We start from the raw sequence: 8,628 nt of genomic DNA on the forward strand, positions 1-8,628 counted from the left end.
TCATGATTGAAATATTCAATCAGATAACACCAGCGTGAGAATAATGAAGCCTTGAGAGGATGTGTTTCATCAAGTAGAAAATAATTTTAAAGGCGTTCTTAAGGATGTAAAAGTGACTGTGAAAAAATACTGACTTCCTGCCAAATAGAGGATTATTCCAGCTCACCAGAAAAAGGAAAAAAAAAATATGACACCTGTTGGCAGTTTAATGCTAATATGAATTCTGTTTTCAGGCTGGGAATTATGCATCAACAAAAATATAAATACAATTTTTTTCACAGCTGTGTAAGTGAAAAAACATATGTTGAGAAATTAGAAATGACTATTATCCATTATTCAAAATTTCCATGGCCGCTGACTGAATCCAGTGTTGGAATTAGAAATGTACAATGCTTTTTAATTAATTTAATTTACATTGTTGGCAGATGAAATGCCATAAATATAGCCACAACATGGAAAATCCTTTCCGGTTCTCAGTGAAAACTGCTCTTCTGATCACAGGGCCAGTCTGGCTGCTAATTCTTTGGGTTACTTTGGGGAACAACTGAAACGGGGCTTGTTGGTATACACTGTCCAATTGGGACCATCCCATAACTGACCCAGCAGCAGCAGGTTTTCGTGGACAATTTAGGTGCATGAGACGAGATGACTCATCTTTCTCACTAGTGGAGCAGCTAGTAGATTCAAACCACAAGCCTTTGGTAAGGCAGCACAACTCCTCACTGCCAGGAAACAAGCTGAGTGTAGTCTAAAAAAAAGTCAGAGGCAGGTGGGCAAAGACCCCACAAACACTTCCCACCAATTTAGATCTAACTTCTCAGTATGATCTTTACTTTATCAGTGGACTAGAAGAAATATACACAGGCTGTGTAAAAATATCTTAAGAGCTTTTCTATATGGTTAGAAGCATGACAGATGGTGTGCACACATTTGTGCAAAAGAGTGGCCATAACATTGGCTTTGACTCACAGTGATCCTATTTACAACAGACTGAAAGATTGCTGGAGTCTATGCCATCTTCATGATAGCAGGTGGTCAAGTTCATCACTGGGTGTCTCCCTCTCAACCTTGTTGACTCTTACTTCACCAAACCTGATGTCTGTCTCAAGTGATTAGTCACTCCTGATGACATGTCCAAAGTGAGTTGGAAAAGACTCTGCTGTGTTCTATACGTATTTTACTAGTTTATTTTTGAATGTACATTACTAGGCCTTTTCCCCTAGTCTATCATAGTCTATCATAGCTGTCTACCATTTCATTTTATGTGGATTCACAATCAACACCCACGATAAAAGCTGTCAAGAAATTAACAGACTTGTTGAACTAGAAAAATCTGCTGTCAAGGATTTTCAAAAGTGAAAAAGAACAAGGATGTCAGTTTAAAGACCAGGGTGCAACTGGTGTTTTCAATAATATCTACTGTTGCATCTAAAATTCGGACAACAAGGATTACAGAAAAAGAATCCATGCTTTGAATTGTAATATTGAATAGTGCATTGACTGCCAAAAGCACAAACAAGGCTGTCTTGGAAGAAGGGAAACCTGGTTGTTTTCTAGTGGTGAACTTTGGTTTGGGGTATGTTGTCAGAAGGGGCTAGTCCTCTGAAAAAGGCATCTTACTTGGAAAGGTGGCAGGCCCAAGGAAGAGAAGACGGCCTTCAACAAGATGGACCAAGACAGCGACTATAACACAGGGCTTGTGCATATCAGAGATAGTGAGGACAGGTCAAGTTTCACATGTGTCACTCATAGGGTCTCTAGGAGTCAAAATTGCCTGGATAGTGCTTAAACATAACATTATAGTGTGGAAGCTCCATTGAAATCTGTTCACCATGGTTGACACTGCTGGCATTTGAAATATTAGTGAAATAGCTTCCAGCACCACAACACAAAAACTACTACAATAGAACAAACAGAGGGTTGGTGGAGAGGTATAATAGGTGCTATGATACATGCAAGCAAGATTCTGCTGAAAATGATCCAAAAACCATTGGAGCAATGCATTAACAGAGAACTGACAGATGTGAAGGCTGGGTTTCAAAGAGGCTGTTGTACTAGGAACATTATAGTTAAGGTTAGATGGATCTTGGCAGAAAGCAAGGAGGAATGTCTATCTGTGTTGCATTGACTATGCAAAGGTCTTTGACTGTATGGATCATAACAAACTGTGGCTAACTCTCAGAAGAATGGGAATCCCCGAACACTTGATTGTGCTTATGTAGAACCTATACTTGGTCCAAGAGGCAGTTGTCAAAACAGAGCAATGAAGCACTGCATGGTTCAAGATCGGGAAGGAATCTATTGGCAGAACAGATCATCTGGGAGACTGGGCTATATATAAGGAAGAATATGACATCAGTATTGGAGGAAAACTCATCAACAATCTGCGTTATGCAGATGACACAACAGTGCTTGCTGAAAGAGAGGAGGACCTGAAGCGCTTACTGCAGAAGGTCAAGACTGCAGCCTTCAATATGGATTGAAGCTCAATGTCAAGAAAACAAAGATTCTTACTGCTGGGATGATTGACAGCATTGTGATTGATGGTGAAGAGACTGAGATTGTTAACAGCTTTAGTTTGCTTGGCTCCACAATCAACACTCTTGACACCAGCAACCAGGAAATCAAGAGATGAATTGCATTGGGAAAGTCATCTGTCAGGGACCTCTCCACAGTACTCAAGAGCAATAACATCAGTCTGGAGACTAAGGTGCACCAGGGCTATTTTACACAGGGTTACTATGAATCGCAAGTGACTCAATGGCACATAAGAACAACAGCAACAACAATTATACTACAGGTGTTACTTATTCAGTATTAGTTTGAACAAATAACTCCCTTTCCAAGTTTAGTTTCTCTCTGTGAAACAAGACGGTAGAACAAAATTACTTCTTCTGAGGTTTCTCTGACTCAAAACAACCTTGGTAATTCTCCTAGGTTCTCTAAGTCAGAGTTATGTTCTTCCATACAAAAAGTTGAGAAGGCTGGCATACATGATAAATGAACTAAAATAGCAATAAAATAATAAAATTATAACTACCAAGAGAGTTGACTGTGTCTACAGTACCTACTATGAGCACATTTTGTTATGAGCACAATTGACTAGGTACTTGCCACGTACCATTCCATCTAATCTTACGACATAGGCTCCACAACACAGATGAAGGAAACAAGTGCTCAGATTTAACATTACAGAAGATGCAAAATAGTTAAGGTCTAAACTGCTGACTCTGACAGCCTAGCTTTTACCCACTGCAGCCACCAGCCAGTAACGATAGGGAAGTACTTCTGAGGTCTGTTTCCATCTGGACATGAAGGCAGTGTGGCATAAGAGAAAGATCGCATGGCTTAATGTCAGATTGTCCTGGGCACGTGTCTGAGCACTGTAACGTGGTATTAGTGAAACTTTTGAATCATCAGGCCTATTATGTATTAACTTGAGATAGCAATATTTGCCTAATCAAATTGTACTCAGGCAGGAATAGGTTAATATTAGATGCCTGGCACAACGCCTGCCACAAAGCATATGCATGTACACTGTTTTCCTTCGTCTCTCCCTCCCTCCTTTCATGTAACCTCATTTCTTTCAAATTCTAACCAATTTCTTTGCAGTTTTCAGCTTGTTATATTAGTGCCTATGACTTGTCTACAGAGATTTCAAGCTTTTAAAGGTCATCATTTGTTCAAAGTAGGGAACTCACCCTTCTGCACTTGAAACACTCCCTCATATCCAAGACTTGCACTGATCCTGGGTCAGGCTTGGAGAATGCTGATTAGCATATGCCATCTCCCTTGAAGGGAGAAAAAGTTCGGAATAGGCATCTGTAAATTGCAGTCCTTCATTAGCCTGTCTGTTCATATTGACATTACAATTTTCTAGTCAACTTTTCTCACACTCAGCCCTCTCTCAAATCTTCACTTCCGACCTGCAGCCAACCTTCTCCTCCTAGTCAGCTTCCTCAAGGAACTCTACTACGTCAGATGTGGTCAGCTGTGTCTGGTGATGCTAGAGGTGAGATACAGGTTTGTGTCAGGAATGGAAATAGTTCATGACTGACTGGAGCCTACAAGTTGGACATCATATTCTACAGTCAGTACGCTTTCCTCATAGTTTTTAAAACTACAGCATCTGTGGATAACATTCTCAATCATTGTTGAGTTGGAACTGACTCAGCAGATCCTCTAGCAGGTTTTAAATCAAAAGAGATGAAGTTGCTTATCCTCTTGCAGAGCGACTCTTGGTACCTGCCTTTGTGTTGGTAGCTCAACTCCCTCCCCACTATGTCACCAGAGTTCCCTATTCACAGTTAAAGGGATAGATATAAAACCACCAGATTTGTAATCAGGTGGAAAGATGGTTTTAATATATAAAATGTACAATATACTAGACTCTTAATTTCACATGCACACACACAAGCCCTCCCTCCCTTATTACTCCCACAATAATAAGCACTTACTCTGTACAAATGCTTTTCAAAGAAATAAAAATTCCTTAATCTCACCACTCACTGTATGAGATTGGTGTCATTAACATTTTCATTTTTAAAAGGTGGAACTGAGTATAGAGAGTTTATGTCATCTCTCCATGGCTACATACTCAGTAAGTGACAGAGACAGGGTTTGAGACCAGGCAGTCTGGGTCCTTAATATGGTTCTTTGCCATGATATTATTCTGCCTCAGTGAAACCATATAGCAAATGCAACTGAAAGCAATAGATGGCCACTTCCAGCATAAATGAGTAAGCATATTAGATGTGCACATAACAACAACAACAACATGCTAGATGTAACCCCTTGTGTCATAAGCATTTGGAGTAGTGTGGACACTTCAAATCAGTGAAATTTCTAGAAGAAAATATGAATGTTGGATAATCTATTTGATTAAGGGGGGAGCGGTAGGATTTCTTCTATATTATTATTCCCTTTTTGGTGGCGTGGTCTCTAGTGAGTTGCATTGCTTACTCAAAGGCTGAGCTTCTCTGAAGAATCAAACCCAGCAGTGGCTCTTTGGCAGAAAGAAGTTGTTGTTGTAGTTGTTGTTGTTGTTATGTGCTTTATGCCACATGGAAATCTGGAGGACAGCCACCTGGCAGAAAGATAGACAAGTTAAAAGTTGCTTCCTGTTACAAGTTTCAGCCTTAGAAACCCAATGAAGGGTATAAAAGGGGAAACCAACTTGAAGCAGTAAGTGAATTTGAATATATATGTAAAGAAATACAATGCAAAGAGGATATATGAATTTCCTTAGGTCATACAAAACACCGAGGGAGATTTGAAGTCAAGACCATATTGTCTCTAAGCCCAACTTCATTGAAGACTTACTTCTCTGTGGTGTGAAGCCTCCAAAAGGAGACAATCTGTGGGTAATCTTTACATGCAGAATTTCTAGAACTAGCTTTATTTTCTGTAAAATATAGTCACGCCAGGGATGTGTGCTGTCTCCATACCTTTTCAACCTATATGCAGAACAGATTATCTGGGAGGCTGGGCTTTATGAGGAGAAATGCAGCATCAGGATTGGTGGAAGGTCTATCAACAATCTGCATTATGCAGATGACACAACCCTGCTTGCTGAAACTGAGCAAGACCTGGAGCACTTGCTGCAGAGGGTCAAGGACTGCAGCCTACAATATGGATTGAGGCTCATTGTCAAGAAGACAAAGATTCTCACCACTGGACCAATTGGCAACATCAGGATGGATGGTGAAGAGATTGAAATTGTTCACAGCTTTAGTCTGCTTGGCTCCACAATCAACTCTTTGCACCAGCAGCCAGGAAATTAAAAGATGTCTTGCCATGGGAAAGTCTGCTGTTAGGGCCCTCTCTAAAGTACTGAAGAGCAATGATGTCTCTCTGGAGACTAAGGTGCGTCTGAAACAGGCCATGGTCTTTGCAATCACTTGTTATGCGTCAGAGAGTTGGACAATGACTAGGGAGGATAGGAGAAGAATTGATGCCTTTGAGCTTTGGTGTTGGAGAAGAGTATTGAGGGTACCATGGTGTTGGAGAAGAGTATTGTGGATACCATGGACTGCTAAGAGAACAAAAAAATTCATCCAGGAGAGGGTTAAACTGGGTGGCTCCTTGGAGGCACGGATGTTGAGGCTTCATCTGACATACTTTGGTCATGTGGTAAGGAGAGACTGGTCCTTGGAGAAGGACATCATGCTTGGGAGGGTGGAGGGAAGCCTCAGGAGGGGAAGGACTTCTAGAAGGTGGATTGATTCAGTGACTGGGGTAATCGGGATGAGTGTGTCAGAGACAGTGAGATTGGCACAAGACAGAACAGAGTTTAGGGCTATGGTACATAGGGTTGCTATGAGTCACAAGTGACTTGATGGCACATAACAACAACAGTCACTGTCACCATTTCTCATCAAAATTGTCTCAAAATAATAGTCACCACATCACAAAAGTAGAGAATGATTTATGCTTCAAATGGATTGTGCATTTTTATACAGATGAGGTATTTAAAACATACATATTGAACCAGTGAATTGAGCAGGCTATAATTTTTAGCTTCAAGATAAAATCAAAGACATAAACAAAGAAACAACAACAAAAACCAAGAGAGTTGTCAACAAAGAAACAACAACAAAAACCAAGCGAGTTGCCATCAAGCTGATTATGACTCCTGGAAACTCCACATGTGTCACATTAGAACTGTACCTCATGAGGATTTTAATGTCTGGTTTTTCAGAAGTAGATTCCCAGATCTTTCTTCAAGGTGCCTTTGGGTAGTCTTGAGGCTCCAACCTTCAATTCACAGTCTTAACTATTGGCACTACCTAGCAACCCAACTTTAAGATAAAGGCTGACAAGCTGTTATACTGGAACAAAAAGTCTTGAGATCTACCGAGCAAACAGCTATTTCAGTAGCCCAACAATGGTAAATACTTGACATGTAAGGTTCTACGTTCCTCCTATGAACCTTTAAACGGCTTGGATAGTTCTTCATGTGTCTGTTGGCCATCCGAATATCTTCCTCTGTAAAAATTTTTTCCATCTTTTTTGCCCATTTTGCAATTGTGTTATGTCTTTTTCTTGTGGAGACCCTGTAGGATTCTGTAAACTTTTGATACGAGATTCCTGTTTGAAATGATATTGCCAAATTTTTTTCCCAGTCATTAGGGTTTTAGTTTTTTCCCCCCTACTCTGTTGGAAAATGTTTTTGATGCACACGGATTTAATCTACATGAGGTCCCATTCATCAATGTTAACCACTCCAGATTGTGCATTTCTGCCTGTATTTGGTGTCTCTTTCTACCATAGACTAGGATATCTAAGCTTGATCCCAGTTTGCTTCTTATGAACTTTATGGTTTGAGGCTTTACTCCCAAGTCTCTGATGCACCTTGAGTTGATATTTATGTCTGATGTGAAATGTGGATCCTGTTTCAGCTCAAAATCACTGACAATAAGAGAGATAAAAATCAAAACCACAATGAGATACCATCTCACGCAAGTAGCAATAGCAAAGTTTAACAGGGCAGCAAGTAATAAATGTTGGAGAGGATGTGGTGAGAAAGGAACTCTGATACATTGTCCATTGGATTGAAAATTATACAACCACTCTGGAAGACACTTTGGTACTTCCTCAAAGAGCTGAGCATAGAAATTCCATACGACCCAGCTATTGCACTGCTTGGAATATACCTCGAGAGAATGAGAACTAAGGCACAAATGGAGACTTGTACACCAATGTTCATAGCAGCATTATTCACTATCAGAAGAAAATGGAAACAGTCTAAACAGCCAACCACAATAGAATGGATTGAGAAACTATGGTACATTTACATGATGAAATACTGTGCAGCATGCAGGAGCAATGATTTTGTAAATGACTACCTAACTTGGGAGGGACTGGAGAGCATTATTTTGAGTGAACTAACTCAGTGCCATGAGGACAAATATTATATAAGACCATTATTGTATAACGAGTATGAGGATACAAGGGGGGAAAGAGGGGGAGCAGAGTGATGAGGATGGGGAGTAGGGTGGAACATTAATCATAATAGTGCACAATTTGATGGATGGGGATAGGTGGTGAAGGAAATAGGAAAGATCTGGTGTGAACAACAATGTATACAAACTTTGTAAATAAATTAGTGTAAAATTTAAACCAAAAAAAAACCCCACAAACCTAAAAAATGTCTTGGATAATCAACAGGATGCTATCAGCATTTTTTAGAACTTAGTGACCTTTCAGAATTTTCTACATGGTAACCATAGCTGTCACTGTGCATTGAAAAGAACCAGCGAGGCTAGATTGAAACCTACTTCCTATCCCTCCAGAACCTGAAAATGCCCTAGTTTATTCAATCATATGACTACTATCAAATAATCAATTACATATTTTCTATTTTTTTTTTTTTTAAGAAAGATAGAGGGTCAGTGGAAGACAGGAAGAAACTTCAAGAGATGGTCTGGCAGTGTGATTGCAGCTTAGGTTTTGACGAAAAGTGTGAGAATGATGCAAGATTTTGTTGTTGTTAAGTGCCGTCCAGTTGTAGGTGACTTATAGAGACCTTATAAATGAAAGTCCTTGACACTTGTGTGTGTCTTTCATCCTTTCTCCAGGTTCATAGGGCTTCCGGAGGCAAACTATTTACGTAAGTGGATGCCACTC

The sequence above is a fragment of the Elephantulus edwardii genome, unplaced genomic scaffold (genome assembly GCF_000299155.1).
Source record: "Elephantulus edwardii isolate Elephantulus edwardi_28Jun2011 unplaced genomic scaffold, EleEdw1.0 scaffold00005, whole genome shotgun sequence".
Taxonomy (NCBI): Eukaryota; Metazoa; Chordata; class Mammalia; order Macroscelidea; family Macroscelididae; genus Elephantulus; species Elephantulus edwardii.